Here is a 19,235-nt window from a genome sequence, read left to right on the forward strand (position 1 = left end):
TGAGCCGAGATCGTGCCACTGCACTCCAGCCTAGGTGACAGAGCAAGACTCCATCTCAAAAAAAACAAAAACAAAAACAAAAACAAAACCAGACTAGTAAATGCAACCATTTACAAATCCCAAGAGACTCTTGAAGATTCTTTTTGTTAGTAGGGAAAACATTCTCCATTTTTCTGCCCACTTTAGGGTTTTCAGAGAAGTTTGGGGGAGAGAAAGGAAAGCAAAGAGGTGGGAAGAAAGAGTCCTTGCAACCCCAAGTTGGGCGAACTCCTCCCAGCTACTTATACCACAGGGTTTTGGGAGCAGAGCCCCTTTCATTAAACTTTTAGGATTCTTGGATGGATAGGGTGGGAATTACACCAGTGAAACTCAGCTTTGTGTGTGCCAGGCATTGGGCCCTGGGATATGCAGTCATGTGTTGTATAATGACATTTTAGTCAATGACAAACCACATGTAAGTCAGTGGTACCATAAGACGATTATGGAGCTGAAAAATTCCTATTGCTTAGTGACATAGCCATTGTAATGTTAGGGTAATACATTTCTGTGTTTCTGGTGATGCTGGTGTAAACAAATCTGTGCTGCCAGTTCTATAAAAGCATAGCATGTACAATTACATACAATGTATAATACTTGATAATGAACAACTACGTTACTGTTTATTTTATTTTTTTGAGACGGAGTCTTGCTCTGTCGCACAGGCTGGAGTGCAGTGGCGCGATCTTGGTTCACTGCAACTTCTGCCTCACAGGTTGAAGCGATTCTTCTGCCTCAGCCTCCTGAGTAGCAGGGAATACAGGCACCCACCTCCACGGCCAGCTAATCTTTGTATTTTTAGCAGAGATGGGGTTTCACCACACTGCCCAGGCTGGTCTCAAACTCCTGACCTCAAATGATCTGCCCACCTCAGCCACCTGAAGTGCTGGGATTACCCACATGAGACACTGTGCCCAGCCCTGGTGTATTTAGTGTTTTTCATAATTTTAGAATGTATGTCTTCTACTTACATTAAAAAATAGTTAACTATAAAACAGCCTCAGGCAGGTCCTTCAGGAAGCATTCTGGAAGAAGAAGGCATTGTTATCACAGGAGATGACATCTCCATGCGTGTAATTGCCCAGGCGGGAGTGCAGTGGCACGATCTCGGCTTACTGCAACCTCCGCCTCCTAGGTTCAAGCGATTCTCCTGCGTCAGTCTCCTGAGTAGCTGGGATTACAGGTGCACACCACCATGCCTGGCTAAGTTTTGTATTTTTAGTAGAGATGAGGGTTTCACCACGTTGGCCAGGATTGTCTTGAACTCCTGACCTCAAATGATCTGCCTGCCTCGGCCTCCCAAAGTGCTGGGATTACAGGCGTGAGACACCACGACTGGCAAAATTTTTAAGATACATTTCAGTAAGCTAAGGTTAATTTATTGAAGAAAAGCTTTAAAAAATTTTGCTGTAGCCTAAGCATATGGTGTTTATAAAGTCTACAGTAGTGTACAGTAAGGTCCTATGCCTTCACACTCATTGACTCATCCACAGCATCTTCCAGTCCTGCAAGCTCCTTTCGTGGTAAGTGCCCTATACAGGAGTACCATTTTAAATTCTCTTATACTCTATTCTTACTGTACCTTCTCTATGTTCAGGTACACAAGTACTTACATTGTGTTACAACTGCTTATGGTACATTCAGTAAAGTATCAGGTGGTACAGGTGTGTAGCCTAGGAGCAATAGGCCATACAGCCTAGGTGTTTAGTAGGCTATACAAGGTTTGTGTAAATGCACTTTGCTGTTTGCACAATGCTGCAATCACCTAAGGAGGCATTTCTCAGAACCATCCCGTGATTAAGAGAGGCATGATCGTACAGTCATCATCTCCCTGAAAGCTCAGTCAACCCTGTGCAGTGCTACTGCCACACTCCCCTTTTGCACATGTAGAAATCAAGGATCTTTGGCTCCTCTGAGTGACTTGTTCAAGGTTTCTCAGTTTCCAAGAGATGGAGGTGGGACTTGAATTGAGATTTCCCTTTCTTGAGAACCTGTGGTCCTTAACCATTAAAACCACTTAAGAGGTCTTCTCTCTTGATCACTACCTACTAAGTGCTAGGCGCGGTGCTGAGGCGTTCTCTTGATTATGATATTGAGTCTTTAGATTTCGGAGAAACAGGCCGAGCGCGCTGGCTCACGCCTGTAATCTCAGCACTTTGGGAGGCCAAGGCGGGAGGATCACGAGGTCAGGAGATGGAGACCATCCTGGCTAACACGGTGAAACCCCACCTCTACTAAAAATACAAAAATCAGCAGGTGGTGGCGGGCGCCTGTAGTCTCAGCTGCTTGGGAGGCTGAGGCAGGAGAATGGCATGAACCTGGGAGGTGGAGCTTGCAGTGAGCCGAGATCGCGCCACAGCACTCCAGCCTCGGTGACAGAGCGAGACTGTCTCAAAAAAAAAAAAAAAAAAAGATTTAGGAGAAACAAGTCCCGAAGCCCTGATCGTAACACGCAAGGGTTAGTGGAGATGTGGGACTTCAACTCAGCTTCTCCGTTGAGTCTGGCTGTCTCCGGGACGCAGGCACCTGCTTGCACACCTCCACGGTGGCGATCCCGCCCCCTTAGTAGCGTCCTTAGCTCGGCACTTCTTGCAGGGAAGTTCCTCTTGGCCCAGACCCTCGTACTAGGCCCCGCGTGGTGGGGGAAGCGAAAGGGGCAGTGTGGGGAAGTGGCCGAAGGGTCGGGTCCGGGGTGGTCTGCAGAGAGGCAGGCGGCGGTGCGGAGCCGGGAACCACGCACTCACCCGCGGAGTCGGACGGGCCCGGCGGGGGTGGGCGAGACACTGGGAACAGCGGCCAGCTCCAGAGGGCACGAGGCGGGGCGCGCGGGGAGGGAGGGGGGCGCGGCGAACACGCGCGTGCGCAGTTCATGTGTATGACCGCGGGAGCGCGCGCGGTTGGCGGGCTGTGAGGGTCGCCTCGGCGGCGAGCAGCACGGCGGGAACATGGCGCGCGGAACTGGCGCGCGCGCCTAGCTGGCGGGACCGTTAGCTCGAGGCGGACGCGGCCCGGACCCGGTGGATATGGAGCAGTCGCCGCTGCCGGCGCCCAAGCCGACCCAAGGGCCGACCGCCGCAAGGAGCTGAAGGAGGCGGGAGCCCCAGTCGCCGCGGGTGTCGGCGCCGGTGAGTACGTGAGGGGCTCGGCCCCGGAGACTTTCTTTGTGAAACTCCGGCGGTGGGAGCCGGGCCGGGCCTCAGCGGCTGAGGAGTGCCTGTGAGGCGGAAGGCGTCTCGCAGTCCGGGTTCCATCCCAGCCGCTAGCCGTCAGGCGGCGGGACCTGGTCCGCCGCCTGCCTGCCTCAGTTTCCACGGGAGTGTGTGCGGGTGTGTGAGGGTGTGTATGGGTGTTGGCCTGCGCACACCGGAGGGGGGGTCGGTATACTGTCAGCGCCTAATGCGCGCGGCGCCTCCCCCCTCCCCCCAGTCCCCGTGGGGCGGAACCTGGGGACTGGAGTCCACCGGAGCAGTAGGCGGCACCCGCGGGGAGACAGGTGTCCGCGCAGCCCGGGAGGCTCAGGTGCTACCTTTCCCTGGTGGGGTTTGTGAGGAGTGAGCTCTTCGTTCCCGGAGGCGAGCAAGTCTGTCGGTGGCTCATCACAGAGCGCTGTTTTGGAAAGCGTTCCACCCACCTCAGCTTCGTGCTGTGTTTGGGCCACTAGTCAGGGGGAAGGATGCTGAGCGACATGGACTTTAGAGGTGGGGCTCCCGCTGGACGGGATGGGTCTGGGCTCTCGAGCTTACCCCCACCCTTTCCTCCCAAACCCGTTAGAGCGTAGATTCTACGCTCTATCAGGGAGCGCCTGATAAAAATGCCATGGATTGTGGCTCACCTAAGCAGGGAAGCCGATTTGGAACTTAAACAAGCTCCCAAGTTGTGATCAGTCGAGCTTGGCACGCACTGTTTTAGAGAGTAGGCTTCCCGCAAGCAGGAGCCGGTTTTGTGTATACCTCACCATGGCATCTTGGTACCTGGCACGGTGCCTGGCACACGGTAGATGATCAGAAAATATCTGTAGAAAGTCTAAATTATTAGGGAGAGTGCAGCATAGGAGTTCTTGAGACATTTTCAGGAGCTTCTTGAGATTAATATCTGTCAGATTTGTTTTACAGTATATTTTTCTCAGCTCCCAACTTTTGTGGTTGTTTTTAATGCCATGTTTTCAGTATGTTCTAGGCAAAAGCAGGGTATATGTTGCTTAGTATACACTATCGACTAGGCCGGTTGTGGTGGCTCACTCCTGTAATCTCAGCACTTTGGGAGGCAGATTGCTTGAGCCCAGGGGCTTGAGGCTGTAGTGAGCCAAGGAGTTAGAGACCAGTGTGGGAAACATAGCGAGGCTCGTCTCCGCAAAAATTAGCTGGGTGTGGTAACGTGCACTTGCAGTCCCAGCTACTCTGGAGGCTGAGGTGGGAGGATCGCTTGAGCTCAGGAAGTACAAGTTGCAGTGAGCCAAGGTTGTGCCACTGCATTCCATCCTGGATAACACAGCGAAACCCAGTCTCTGAAATAAGTAAATAAATACATAAATGATTATGTATACTCCAGCTAGGTTAAAATTAATTCTGAATCAAAATTCTAAATTAAAATATGCATGTTTCTTTGTCTTCATCATTTGAGAACACTAGGCTTTTAGGATTTCATTCCGTTGAGGCAGGTAAATATCTACATTTTTGACAAAGCAAATATGAATTACTGTTAATTCAAGAAAGGTGGGAATTTGCTTAAACCTGAGTATTTGTAGTCTTTGTGACTTTTTAAAATTTTAAATTTAAATTTTCTTTTTTTTTTCTTTTTTTTTTTGAGATGGAGTCTCACTCTGTCGTCCAGGCTGGAGTGCAGTAGCACAATCAACCTCCACCTCCCGAATTCAAACGATTCCCCTGCCTCAGCCTCTGGTGTAGCTGGCATTACAAGTGTGTGCCACCACGCCCAGCTAATTTATGTATTTTTAGTAGAGAGGAGGTTTCACTGTGTTGCCCAGGCTGGTCCCAAACTCCTTGACCTCAAGTGATCTGCCCACCTTGGCCTCCCAAAGTGCTGGGATTACAGGTGTGAGCCACAGCACCTGGCCTTATTTTTATTTTTTCGAGACAGACTCTCAGTCTGTCACCCAGGTTGGAGTGCTGTGGCATGATCTCCACTCACTGCAACCTCCACCTCCCAGATTCCAGCGATTCTAATGCCTCAGCCTCCTGAGTAGCTGGGGTTACTAGACCCGGCTAATTTTTGTTGTATTTTTTTAGTAGAGACTGGGTTTCCCTATGTTGGCCAGGCTGCTCTGGAACTCCTGGCCTCTAGTGATCCACCTGCCTCTTCCTCCCAAAGTGCTGGAATTACAGGCATGAGCCACTGCCCCCAGCCAATCTTTGTGATATTTTGAAATTGACGTTTATATTTTGTTCAGAGTCAAAGCTAAAATAGAATTGTTTGAAAATTAATATTTCAGGAACTATTTTTTAATTAAGTTGAATTTTATTTTATTAGTTTCATTTCAGTAGCGTTTTAACCTAAAAATATATATATACACATATATACATATATGTGTGTGTGTGTATATATATATATATATATATATTTTTTTTTTTTTTCCTGAGACGGAGTCTTGCTCTGTCACCCAGGCTGGAGTGCAGTGGAATGATCTTGGCCTCACTGCAGCCTCCACCCTCCTGGCTCAAGCAATTCTCCTGCCTCAGCCTCCCAAGTAGCTGGAACTACAGGTGCCCACCACTACACCTGGCTAATTTTTATATTTTTAGTAGAGATGGGGTTTCACCATGTTGTCCAGGCTGGTTTTGAACTCCTGATCTCAAATGATCTGCCCTCCTTGGCCTCCCAAAGTGCTGGGATTACAGGCGTGAGCCCCCGTGCCTGGCCTAAAAAATATTTTTAAAGACAGGATCTAGCTATGTTGCCTCAGCTGGTCTTGAACTCCCAGTCTTGGCCTCAAGTGATCCTTCTTCCTCAGCCTTCTGAATAGCTGGAAGCACAGCTGTGAGCCAGCACACATGGCTTTTTTTTTATTTCTAATAAAAAGGTTAATAGAGTTTCTTGTTTCACTGGACAAAATATGCATATATAGGAAGGAAAGACTTTTGGACTTGAGATTGCGCTGAAGAAGAAAAATGGAAAAATTAAGCATTTTAGTCTCTCAGTGTGTTATTTTTGTAGCTTATACAGATATGTCTTTTTAAAGTGTCTTTAAAAAGCTTTATTGAGATAAAGATAAATGAGATAAATTCACCTACCATGAAATCAACCCCTTGAGTGCAGAATTTTGTGGTTTATAATATGTTCACAGAATCGCACAAACAAGACAGGTATCTAGATACTTTCAGACTATTTTCATCAGTGCACAAGAAATCCCATACCCATTAGCAGTCATCCTTATTCCCTTTTCCCCTAGTCCCTGGCAATAACTAGCTTACTTTCTGTCTCTGAGTTTAGCTGTTCTGGAGGTTTCACAGAATGAAATCTTACTACATATGGTCTTTTGTGATTGACTTATTTCACTTGACACAGTGTTTTCAAGGTTTATCCATGCTGTAGCGTATATCAACACTTCATTCTTTTTTAATGCTGAGTAATCTTTTGAATGGATATACCATATTTTATCAGTTCCTCTGTTGATAGGCACTTGAGTTTTTTTTCCAATTTTTGGCTATTATGCACAATGCTGCTGTGAACATTTGTGTACACATTTTAGTGTGGATGTATATTTTCATTTCCCTTGGGTATATCCCTAAGGAATACACTATCTGGGTCATATGATAATTGTTTAAGACTACAGGCACGTGCCACCACACCTGGCAAATATTTAAAAATTTTTTGTAGATAAAGGGTCTCGCTATTTTGCCCAGGCTGATCTTGAACTCCTGGCCTCAAGAGATCCTCTCACCTCAGCCTCCCAGAAAGTGTTAGCATTACAGATGTGAGTCACTGCACCTATAAAAGAGGCTCATACCTCTTTTTATGTTTTTTTTTTTTTTGAGACAGGCTTTCGCTCTGTTGCCCAGGCTGGAGTGCAGTGGTGGGATCACAGCTCACTGCAGCCTGGACCTCTCTCCATATGATTCTAGCTGTGGGTGTCTTTCCTGTAGTTTTTATTATGTTGTGGTATGTTTCTTCTGTACCCGTTTCTTTGAGGATTAATAGCATGAAGGGATGTTGAATTTCATCAAATGCTTTTTCAGTTTCAGTTGACATGATCATACTGTTTTTGTCGTTTATTTGGTTGATATGATGTATCACATTGTATGTTGAGTGACCCTTGCATCCCAGGGATACATCCCACTTGATCATGATGAATTATCTTTTTAATGTTTTACTGAATTTGATTCACTGGTATTTCGTTGAGGATTTTTGCATCAATATTAGAGATACTGGCCTGTAGTTTCCTACTTTGATGCCTTTGTCTGATTTTGGTATCACAGTAATAATGGTCTCATAGAATAAGTTTGGAAGTATTCCCTCCTGTTTTTCAAAATAGTTTGAGTAGGATTTGTACTAGGTCATTAAATTGTTTGGTGTGAAGCCATCAGCAGTGAAGACATCAGTTCCTGGGCTTTTCTTTACTGGGAGACTTTTTCTGATGGCTTCAATCTCATTAATTGTTACCAATCTGTTCTGGTCTTGGATGTTTTCATTGTTCAACCCAGGTAGGTTGTATGCATCTAGGAATTTGCCAATTTCTACTAGGCTTTCCAATTTATTGGCATATAATAGCCAGTTATGATCCTTTGAATTTCTGAAGTATTAGTTGTAATGTCTCCCTTTTTTAATCTGTTGATTTTATTTATTTGAATCTTGTCTCTTTTTTCTTAGTTAGCCTGGTTAAAAGTTTGTCAATTTTGTTTTGCTTTCCAGAAAACCAACTTTTCATTTCATCTTGTGTGTTTTTTCTTTCAGTTTTATTTCTGCTACGATCTTATTTATTTTTCTTATTTTTGGTTTAGTTTGTTCTTACTTTACTAGTTATTTAAGATGTATTGTTTATTTGAAGTTTTTCTTTTGTTTGGATGGTAGGCACTTATAGCTGTAAATCTCTGCCTTTGTACTGCTTTCTGCATAACAAATTTTGGTATCCTGTGTTTTCGTTACCCTTTGTTTCATGAAATTTTTGAATTTCTGTCTTAGTATCTTCATTGACCCGCTAGTCAGTTATTCAGGAGGGTAGTGTTTAACTTCCATGTGATTGTATTGTTTCCAAAATTACTCTTCTTATTGATATCTAGTTTTATTCCTTTGTAGTCAAAGAAGATGGCCACGGAGACAGCAGTGTGGTCAGAGTGGTAGGAGCTGGCCATCGGCGAGAGCTGCTCCATGTCTGGCTGCTGGGTGCTAGAGCCTGTGGCCCACTGGCTTGCCTCACTGTGGTTGGTGGTGGCGGTGACAGAGACTGCAGCATGTCCAGAGTGGTAGGACAGGGGCTATCCAGGGCTGCACCTTTCACAGTGTGGGGTGGGTTGGGGGTGCTATCCAGGGTGTCATTGCCTGCATTAGGGGTACTGGTTGGTAGCACTGTACAGGGCTGCACTTCCCATGGCAGGGAGAGTGGGTTATGGGCACTTTCTGGGGCTGCAATGCCCATGGAGGAGGACAGGTTAGGGCACTATCAGGTATACGCTACTGGCGGCATTGGGGGATGGAGGTGGGGGGCGCTATTGAGGGCAGGACTAGCCGTGGAGCGGGGGCGAGTTCGGTGCTATCAGGGGCTGCACTGCTGGCAGTGGTCAGCAGAGTTGGCATCCAAGGAAGGAGTGGTTCTCCTCTCCCTGACTCCACACTCCAGAGGGCGACCCACTCTTGGTCATACTGGAATACGGCAGGCACGCAGCGTTTGCATGGGAATCCTGAGCACGGCAGAGCCCCCACACCCACCATGGTTCCTGGGCCTGTGCACTCTGGGTCTGTGCCTCAGAGGCTGCCAGGCACCCCTGGGGACACCACGGGGGACAGGGCCCTGTGTGTGGAGGCGTCTGGAACAGGAATTGGCACCTGGGTGCGGAGGGCTGGCTGGGTCTGAATTTTTCTGCTTCTCCTGCTCCCCGAGGAGTGCAGCCCCGGTGGGCCCAATGGTTCCTGTGGAGTGGGGAGCTGGGTGCTGTGGTGTCTCCAGCACCCACCCCAGACCCCAGTTCCTGGCCAGCTTGGGCCAAAAGGAGAGGCTGGACTTTGGAGGGTGGGTGTGAGTGCCTTTGCTGAAACTGGCCCCTGCCACCCAGTGGCCAGCATGACAAGTTGAGGCTCTAACCCTTCCACCCCTCACATCTTCCTCTAGGCTTTTCTGGCTTTGCCCACCCAGCTGCTCCGTGCCAGGAGGAGGAGGAGACACCTAGAGCCTGCGACACCACGACTTGCCTCACTGCGGGTGGGTGGCAGCGACAGAGACTGCAGTGCGCCAGAGCGGTAGGAGAGCGGCCGCGCTAGGAGGGCAGGCGGCTGCAGCCAGGGTTGGGGGGTCAGGCTTACAGCGATGGACGGGCTGCAGCAGTGGCCAGGTGGTAGGAGCCTTGTAGGGCAGGCTGGTGCATTGGCAATGGGCCTGGCTTTGCCCTGCATTGCCCTGTACCTGCCCTACTGTTACATGGACTGTCTCGGCCCTGTCCTGCTCTGGTCCCATCCTGACCCTGTCTTGGCCCTGTGCTACCCTGTCCCTGCCCTGGTCTTGCCCTGGCACTGGTCCTGCCCTGAACCGGCACTGGCCCTGCCGTGAACCTGCACTGGCCTGACCTTGGCTCTGGCCCTGGCTCTGGCCCTGGCTCTGGCCCTACCCCTTGTCCTGACCCTGGTCATGTCATGGCACTGGCCCTGCCAGTGGTCATGGTCCTACTCCTGTTCTGGCCCTGACCTGGCCTTGGACATGTCCTGGTCTTGCTTTGGCCCATCCCTGCCCTGGCCCTACCATGGGCCTGCCTTTTCTGCCCTCTCCTGGCACTGACCTTGCCCTGTCATGGCCCAGTGGTGCCATTGCCCTGCCTTACCCTGCACTGGTTGTGCCTCGACCCCGCTTGGTGCTGGCCACTCCCTGGACCTGCCCAGACCCTGCCTCGACTTTTGCCCTGCCCTCACTACGGCCTGGCCCTGGCCCTAGCCCTGGTCCTGCCATATCCCTGGCCCTGCCCTTATCCAGGCCCTGCCCCTGCTGCTGCCCTGGCCCTGGCCTGGAACCTGGTCCTGTCAAGGACCTGCCCTGACTCTGCCATGGCCCTGGCCCTGCTCTGCCTTGTTCCTGGCCCTGACCCTTTCCTGGCTCTGCACTGGCCTTTCCCTGGCCCTGAGCTGGCAGTGGTCTGCCCCTGGTCTGGCCATCACCCTGCCCTGCTGTGCTCTGGATGTGTCATCACCCTGCCCTGGCCCTACTCTGCCTTTGACCCTGCCCTGGCCTTACCTTGGCCCTCACCCTAGTCTTCGCTAGGCCCTGCTCTGGAGCTGGCCCTAGCACAGACCTGTCCCTGACCCTGGCCCTGGTCTTTGTCCTGCCATAGCCCTGGCCCTGAAGTGGACTTGGAGGTGTCCTGGCCCCGGTGTAACATGGCTCTGCATTGGCCTGTCCCTTCCCTGCCCCTACCATTGCCTTGCCCTGCTCTGCCCTGTCCCAGTACTGACCCGGCCATGCTATTTCCCTGCCCTACCCTGCCTTGGCTGTGCCCTGGCTCAGTTCTGGCCCTGGCCCCGGCCCTGCCCTGGACATGTTCTGACACTGCCTCAGCCTTGGCACTAGCCTGGCTCTTTCTTGGCATCAGTCCTGCTCTCTCTGTGGACCGGCTCTTGTCCTGTCCTCTACTGGCCATACCATGCCCTGCCCTGCCCTGCCCTGACTCAGCCCTGGCTCAGCCCTGGCCCAGCCTTGGCCTTGGCATTGCCCCTGGTCCTGCCATATTTCTTGCCCTGTCCCTACCCTGGCCTTGGCCCTGACCCTTACCTTGCTCTGGCCCTGCCCTTGCCCTAACACAGCCCCTGGCCCTGCCCTGGACCTGTCCTGGCCCTGGCCCTTCCCTGCTTGAGACCTTGCCCTGGTTCTCCTCTGGCCCTGACCCTGAAATGCCTGGCCCTACCCTGGCCTTGCACTGCTCTGGCCCTTGCCCTGGCTCTGGTCCTGTCACTGGCCTAGCCCCAGCCCTGTTGCTGGTCTTACCATGGCCCAGACCCTGCCTTGGCCCTGCCCTGACACTGTCCTGGATCCTGGCTGTGCCAAGATCCTGCACTGTCCTTGCCCTTGTTTTGCTCCTGCCGCAAACCTGGTCCTGCCCAGGCCCTGGCCCTGGCCCTCCCCTGGCTGCTCCCTGGCCCTGCCCAGGTCTTGGCACTGGCCTGCCCCTGCCCTGCCTTGGCCCTATGCTTTCCTGGCCCTGCCTTGACGGCCCTGCTCCTGCCTTGGCCCTAGCCTGGCTTTGACCCTGCCCTGGCCCTACCTTGGCCTTCATCCTAGCCTTACCTGGGCACTGTGTTGTACCTGGTCATAGCACAGACCTGGCTGTGGCCCTGGCCCTGCCATGGCCCTGCCCCAGACCCTAGCCCTGCCAGGTACCTGTCCTGGCCCTGCTCTGGGCCTGGCTTTGTCCCTGGTTCTTAGATGACCCTGGCCCTGCCCCTGCCCTTGTCCTTGCCCTGGCACCGGCCTTGGACATGTCCGTGGTCCTAACCCTGGCCCTGCCCTGGAGCTGCCACTGTCTTGGCCCTGCCCTGTCTCTGGCCCTGCCCTGGCCCTGGCCCTGCCCCGGCCCCAGCCATAGACCTGCCCTGGTTGGTCATGCCCTACCTTAACCCTGTGCTACCCTGGACCTACTCCACCCTGCCCTGGCCCGGCCCTCCCTTTGGCCCTGCCCTGACCCTGCCTTGGCCCTCACACTGGCCCTAGCACATACCTGGTCCTATCTGTGGCGTTGGCCTGGCATTGACCCCTGCTCCTGACCCTGCTCCTGCCATGGCCCTTGCCCTGCCAATGACCCTGACAGCCCTGGCCCTGGCCCTGTCTTGGCCCTGGCCCTGAACTGGCCCTGCCCTGACCCTGGCCCTGAATTGGATTTGCAGGTGTCTTGTCCCTGATTTAACCTGGCCCTACCATGGCCCTGTCCCTCTCCTGGCTCTGTCCTGGTCTTGTGCTGACCCTGACCCAGACCTTGGCCCTGCCCCAGCCTTGTCCTTGACCTGGCCATGGCCCTGCCTCTGCCCTGGACCAGCGCTGTCACTGGCATGGACCCTGGCCCTGGCCCTTTGCTACTTAAGGCCATACCCTGTCCCAGCCCTGGTCCTGACCCTGTCCTGGCCCTAATTTGGCCTGGCTCTACCCTGGCATGCTATTCTGGCCCTAGCCCTGACCCTGTCCCTGTCCCTGTCCCTGTCCTGGCCCTAGCCCCATTGCTGGTCCTGCCATGGCTCTTATCCTGACATTGCCCTTTCCTGGTCCTGGCCCTGACCCTGTCCCAGCCCTGTTCTGGCCCTGGTCTGAACCCTGGCCCTGCAATGGACCCTCCTTGGTCCTACCCAGACCCTGGTTCTGGCCCTACCTCTGCCCTGGCCATACCTTTGCCCTGGCCTGGACCCCGGTACTGGTCCTTGTGCTGCCCCAGCCGTGGCCCTGGCCCCGCCCTGCCTGTGCCCTGTTCTATCCTGGGCTGGCCCTGCCATGGCCTGGTCTTGCCATTGCCCTGCCCTAGCCTGCCCTGCTTGTGCCCTAGATCTGCCCCGGCCTTTGCCCCTGTCTTGGTTCCAGCCTTGACTCAGCCCTGGACCTTCCCTGACCTTGCCTCAGCCCTGGCACTACCCTGGCCTTGGCTTGGCATTTGCCCTACTCTCTCTATGGCCTGGCTCTGGTCCTGCCCTGCTCTGCTCTTATTCTGTCCTGGCACAGCCCTGGCCCTGCCGTATCACTGGCTCTGGTCCTGCCCTTATGCAGGCCTGACCCTGCCCCTGCCTTGGCTTTGGCCTGGACCTTGGCCGTACAGTGACCCTGCCATGACCCTTTCCTGGCCCTGGCCTGGAACTTGGCCCTGCCAAGGACTCGCCCTGGCTCTGTCATGGCCCTGGCCCTTTCCTGGATTTGGATGTGTCCTGTCCCTTATTTGCCCCGGCCCTTCCCTGGCTCTGCCATACCCCTTCTCTGGGGTAGGGCCAGGGTCAGGACCAGGGTAGGGCCATGGTTAGGCCTGAAGATGGGAAGGGCTGGGGCAGCGGCAGGACCAGGGGAGGGTCAGGGCCAGTGATGTGGTAGGACTAGGGGCAGAGCCGGCACTAGGGCTGAGCCGGGGCAGAGCAGGAGAGATTACATTAGGCTATTACATAAAATTTTTATTTTAGATTTTTAAGATAACTATAGTAGTGGTAATAATGTCTATACTATGTTGTTTGTAATAGTAATAATGTTTGCAGTAAATAATCACTAAATTCTAACTAATACTATCTTTGCTTCCAGTAGTGTTCTATGAGTACAATTTTATCAATATGTAAATATGTGAGGCATTGATTCTCACAATAATTCTATGTGCTAGGTACTTAAAGCATTCCCATTTTCCAAATGTAGGAAACAGGCATAAAGAAGTTAAATACTTGGCCAGATTACTCCTGTAATCCCAGCACTTTGGGAGGCCAAGGCAGGCAAATGGCTTGAGCTCAGGAGTTTGGAACCAGCCTGGGCAACATTGTGAAACCCCATCTCTACTAAAAATGCACAAAAAGAGCTGATTTAAGTTTCTTGTAGGATTCTGGTTATAAAACACTGGTCAAACACACAGGGCATGGATAGGGCAGGGCCAGGGACAAGGTCAGGTCAGGAAGCGGCCAGGGCCAAGGCAGGGCCAGAGCTGGACTTGGAGGTGTCCTGGTCTGATTTGCCCTGTCCCAACGTTGGCCCAGCCCTGCTCTGGCACTTCCTGTCATGCCCTGTCCCTGGTCTGAGCATTGGCCCTGGCCCTGTCCTGCTTCTGGCCCTGCCCCAGAGTTGACCAGGCACTGCCATGGCCCAGTCCTGCGTTGCCCTTCCCTCTTCTGCCCTGGTGCTGCCATGGCCCTGCTTGGGCCCTAGCTCTGCCTCGACTCTGGACCTGCCCTGACTCTGCTCAGCCCTGGATCTACCCTGACTCTGCCTTGGTGTTGCCCTCCCATCTCTATGGCCTGGCTCTGGCCCTGCCTTGCACAGGCCATGCTCTGCCCTGCATGTCCCAGCCTGGGCCCAGCCCTTGCCCTACCATATTTCTGACCCCAGCCGTACCCTTGTTCTGGCCTTGACCCTGCCGTGGCACTCTCCTGGCCCTTCCTTGGTCCTGCCCTGCCCTTCCATGCCCTGGCCATTCCCTCACCCTGCACTGGTCTTGCCCTGCCCTGGCAGTGCCTTGGCCCTGGCCCTGCCTTCTCCCTGGCCTTGCCCTTTCCCTGCCCTGGCCTGACCCCAGGCCTACCAAGTCCATGAAATGACCCTGGACCTGCCTTGCCATCATCTGTCCTGGCCCTGTATTGTCCCCACCATGCTCTGGTCCAGCGCTTACCCTGGCCCTGTTGCTAGTCCTGCCACTGCTATGGCCCTGCCCTGTTTTTGGCCATGACCTGTGCTACCCTAGCCCTGCCCCGCCTTGGCCTTGGCCCTACCGTGGCCTTTTCTTACCCTGTCCTGGCCGTATACTGGCCATTTCTACCCTGGCCTTGCCCTTCCCTGGTCTTGCCCTGCCCTGGCCTTGCCCTGCCCTGGCCTTGGCTTTGCCTTATCCTGGTCCTGGTTCTGCCCTGGCCCTGCCCTTTCTCTGGATCCTCTCTGGTTCTGCCTTCTCCCTGGCCCTGCCCTTGCTCTGGCCCTGTTCCTGGCTCAGCCTTGACCCTGGCCCTGGCCCTGACAATCCCCAGGCCCCACACTGGCCATGCTTGGCCCTGGCCCCTCCTTTGGCCCTGCCCTGGCCCTGTGCTATCTTAGTACAGGGCCTTGGCCTTGGTCCTGTGCTATCTTAGTCCTGCCCTGGCCCTGAACTTGCCCTGGCCCTACCCTCACCCTACACTGGCCCTGCCCTACCCTGGCCTTGCCCTGACCTGGCCCTGCCTTTGGCCTGCCCTGGCTCTGGTTCTGCCCTGGCCTTGCCCTTGCCCTGGACCCTCCCTGGCCATGTTTTTACTGTGGTCCTTCTCTGGCCTTGCCCTTGCCCCTTTCTGGTCCTGCCATGTTTCTGGCCCTGCCCTGTCCATGTCCTGCACCTGACTCTGGCCCTGGACCTCCCCGTCCCTGCCCTGCCATACCCTGGCCCGTTCCTTGCTCTACACTGACCCTGCCCTGCCTTGGCCCTGTGCTACCCTAGCCCTGCCCTGGCCTTCTGCTGGCCCTGATCCTGCCATGGCCCTGGCCCTGCCATGTCCCTGCCCTGGCCCTGGTTCTGCCCTACTTCTGGCCCTGGCCTTGGTCCTCTTATGTCCCTGGCTGTGACCCTGCCCCTGGTTTTTCTCTGGCCATGACCCTGCCCCGGTTCTGTCCTATCCCTGGCCCTGTCTCAGTTCTGTCCTAGCCCTGGCCTTTCACAGTACTTTATGCTTAGTAAGGGCTCCATAGTGTCTGTGAGTTGAATGTTGTGTTCATAGTATCTGCCAAAACAGAAAGAAAAAAAAACAAAATCTGAAGATGAGAAGTTAAAGCTTTGTATATAATATGCCTTGAATTGTAAGTGCTTGTTATTAGTTGTATTACATGTAGGTCATGGTTTTGTACACATAACTCCAAACCATTGATACTGTTAAAAAATATGAATATATGAAAGAATATATAAACATAAGAATGTATGAGTATCTAATGACCTCTCCAAATTAATTTTTATTTTTAGCTCTATGAGATTTTTCTCAGTGTAACAAATGTTTATTCCTATGTAATTAAGGGCATATTTCCTGTACAGAATATTGATATTACTTAATTGAAAATTATATAATGCAAAAATATAATACTATTTTTAGGCCAGGCATGGTGGCTCATACCTGTAATCCCAACATTTTGAGAGGCCAAGTTTGGAGAATCATTTGAGTCCAGGAGTTGACCAGCCTGGGCAACATATTGAGACCTTTTCTTTATTCAGTAAATAAATAGGATGGGCACTGTGGCTCATATCTGTAATCCCAGCATTTTGGGTTGCGAAGGCAGGAGGATTGCTTGAGCCCAGGAGTTTGAGACCAGCCTGGGCAGCATAGCAAGACTCCATCTCTACAAATAATAAAATATTAACCAGGTGTGGTGGTGCGCACCTGGGGTCCCAGCTACCTGGGAGGCTAAGGTGGGAGGTTTGCTCGAGGCTGCAGTGAACTGTGAATGCACCACTGCATTCCAGCCTAGGCCACAGAACAGGACCTTGTCTACCAATAAATAAGTAAAAATATAAATTAAAATAAGTAAAAAGAAATATAAGTAAATATAAATATAAATACATATAAATATAAAAATGAATACATGAAAACAAACAATTTTTAAATTTAACATCACTGAGGGCATCCTATCCATTTCATTTCATGATTCCATTACATCATTTCACTTAGATGAAATGATAAGATTACTTGAGATGAGATGAAATGATGAAATGATGAGATGAAATTTTGAGATGAAATGGTGAGTAGAAATGATGAGATGAAATGATGAGATAAAATGACAAAATTGAAATTGAAAGGAGATGAGATGATGGATGAAATGATGAGATGAAACGAGATGAAATGATGAGAAGAAATGATGAGATGAAATGAAATGAAATAATGAAATGAAATGATATGAAATAATGAAATTGAGATGAGATGAGATGATATGAGATAAAATGATGAGATGAAATGAGATGAACGATAAGATGAAATGATGAAATGAGATGATAAGACGAAATGATGAGATGAAATGATGAGATGAAATGAGATGAAAAATGATGAGATGAAAAATGAGATGAAATAATGAAATGAGATGTAATGAAATGAAATAATGAAAGGAAATTATGAAATGTAATGATGAAATAATGAAATGGCAATGATGAGATGAGATGAAATGATGAAATGATGAGATGAGATGAAATGATGAGATGAAATGAGATTAAATGATGAGATTAAATGATGAGATGAGATGTGATGAAATGAGATGAAATGATGACATGATATGATGACATGAAATCAGATGAAATAATGAGATGAAATGAGATGAAATGATGAGATGAAATGATGAGATGAGATGAAATGAGATGAAATGTGATGAGATGAAATGACATAATGAAATGAAATAATGAAATGAAATGATGAAATTGAATAATGAAATGGAAATGATGAGATGAGATGCAATGAGTTGAAATGATGAGATGAAATGATGAGATGAAAAGATGAGATGAGATGTGATGAAATGATGACATGAAATGACATAAAATGAGATGAAATAAGATGTAATGATGAAATGAGATAAAATGATGAGATGAGATGAAATGAAATGGTGAGATAAAATGATGATATGCAATGATGAAATGAAATGATGAGATGAATGATGAGATGAAATGATGAGATAAGAGATGATGAGATGAAACGATGAGATGAAATGATGAGATGAACTGATGAGATGAAATGAAATGAAATAATGAAATAATGAGATGAAATGATATGAAATAATGAAATAAAATGAAATTGAAATAAAATTGAAATGAGATGAGATGAAATGATAAGATGAAATGATGAAATAAAATGATGATGAGATGTGATGAGATGAAATGATGAGATGACATGACATGAAATAATGAAATGAAATAATGAAATGAAATTGAAATGAGATGAGAGGATATGAGATGAGATGAAATGATGAGATGAAATGATAAGATGAAATGAGTTGATGAGATGATGAGATGAAATGATGAGATGAAATGATGGGATGAAATTAGATGAAATGAAATTAGATGAAATGTAATGAGATGAAATGAAATGACATAATGAAATGAAAAAATGAAATAATGAAATGAGGTGAAATTAAATGAGATGATGAAATTAAATGAAATGAAATAATGAAATGGAAATGAAATGGAAATGATGAGGTGAGATGAAATGAGATGAATGATGAGATGCAATGATGAGATGAAATGATGAAATGATGAGATGAGATGAGATGTAATGATGAGATGTAATGAAATGAGATGAATGAGATGAAATAATGAAATTGAATTGAGATGAGATGAAATGAGATAAAATGAGATGAAATAAGAAATGATGAGATGAAATGATGAGATGAGATGAAATGAGATGAAATGAGATTAAATGATGAGATGAGATGTGATGAGATGAGATGAAATGAGATGAAATGAGATTAAATGATGACATGATATGATGACATGAAATCAGATGAAATAATGAGATGAAATGAGATGAAATGAGATGAAATGAGATGAGATGAAATGTGATGAGATGAAATGACATAATGAAATGAAATAAATGAAATGATGAAATTGAATAATGAAATGGAAATGATGAGATGAGATGCAATGAGTTGACATGATGAGATGAAATGAGATGAAATGATGAGATGAAAAGATGAGATGAGACGAGATGTGATGAAATGATATGAAATGACATAAAATGAGATGAAATAAGATGTAATGATGAAATGAGATGAAATGATGAGATGAGATGAAATGAAATGGTGAGATAAAATGATATGGAATGATATGAAATGAGATGAATGATGAGATTAAATGATGAGATAGGAGATGATGAGATGAAATGATGAGATGAAATGAAATGAAATGAAATAATAAAATAATGAGATGAAATGATATGAAATAATGAAATAAAATGAAATTGAAATAAAATTGAAATGAGATGAAATGAAATGATAAGATGAAATGATGAAATAAAATGATGAAATGATGAGATGTGATGAGATGAAATGATGAGATGACATGACATGAAATAATGAAATGAAATAATGAAATGAAATTGAAATGAGATGAGAAGATACGAGATGAGATGAAATGATGAGATGAAATGATGAAATGATAAGATGAAATGAGTTGAGATGATGAGATGAAATGATGAGATGAAAAGATGAGATGAAATGATGAGATGAAATGAAATGATGAGATGAAATTAGATGAAATGAAATTAGATGAAATGTAATGAGATGAAATGACATAATGAAATGAAAAATGAAATGAAATAATGAAATGAGGTGAAATTAAATGAGATGATGAAATTAAATGAAATGAAATAATGAAATGGAAATGAAATGGAAATGA

General features: G+C 48.8%; 1 pseudogene; it reads left to right on the forward strand.

Moving 5' to 3' along the window:
* Positions 1 to 8,596: 8,596 nt before the first annotated feature.
* LOC117978186 (proline-rich protein 36-like) lies at positions 8,597 to 15,059 on the forward strand (annotated as a pseudogene).
* The last annotated feature ends 4,176 nt before the right edge of the window (positions 15,060 to 19,235 follow it).

This window comes from Pan paniscus, chromosome 18 (genome assembly GCF_029289425.2).
Source record: "Pan paniscus chromosome 18, NHGRI_mPanPan1-v2.0_pri, whole genome shotgun sequence".
In the NCBI taxonomy this organism is placed as follows: Eukaryota; Metazoa; Chordata; class Mammalia; order Primates; family Hominidae; genus Pan; species Pan paniscus.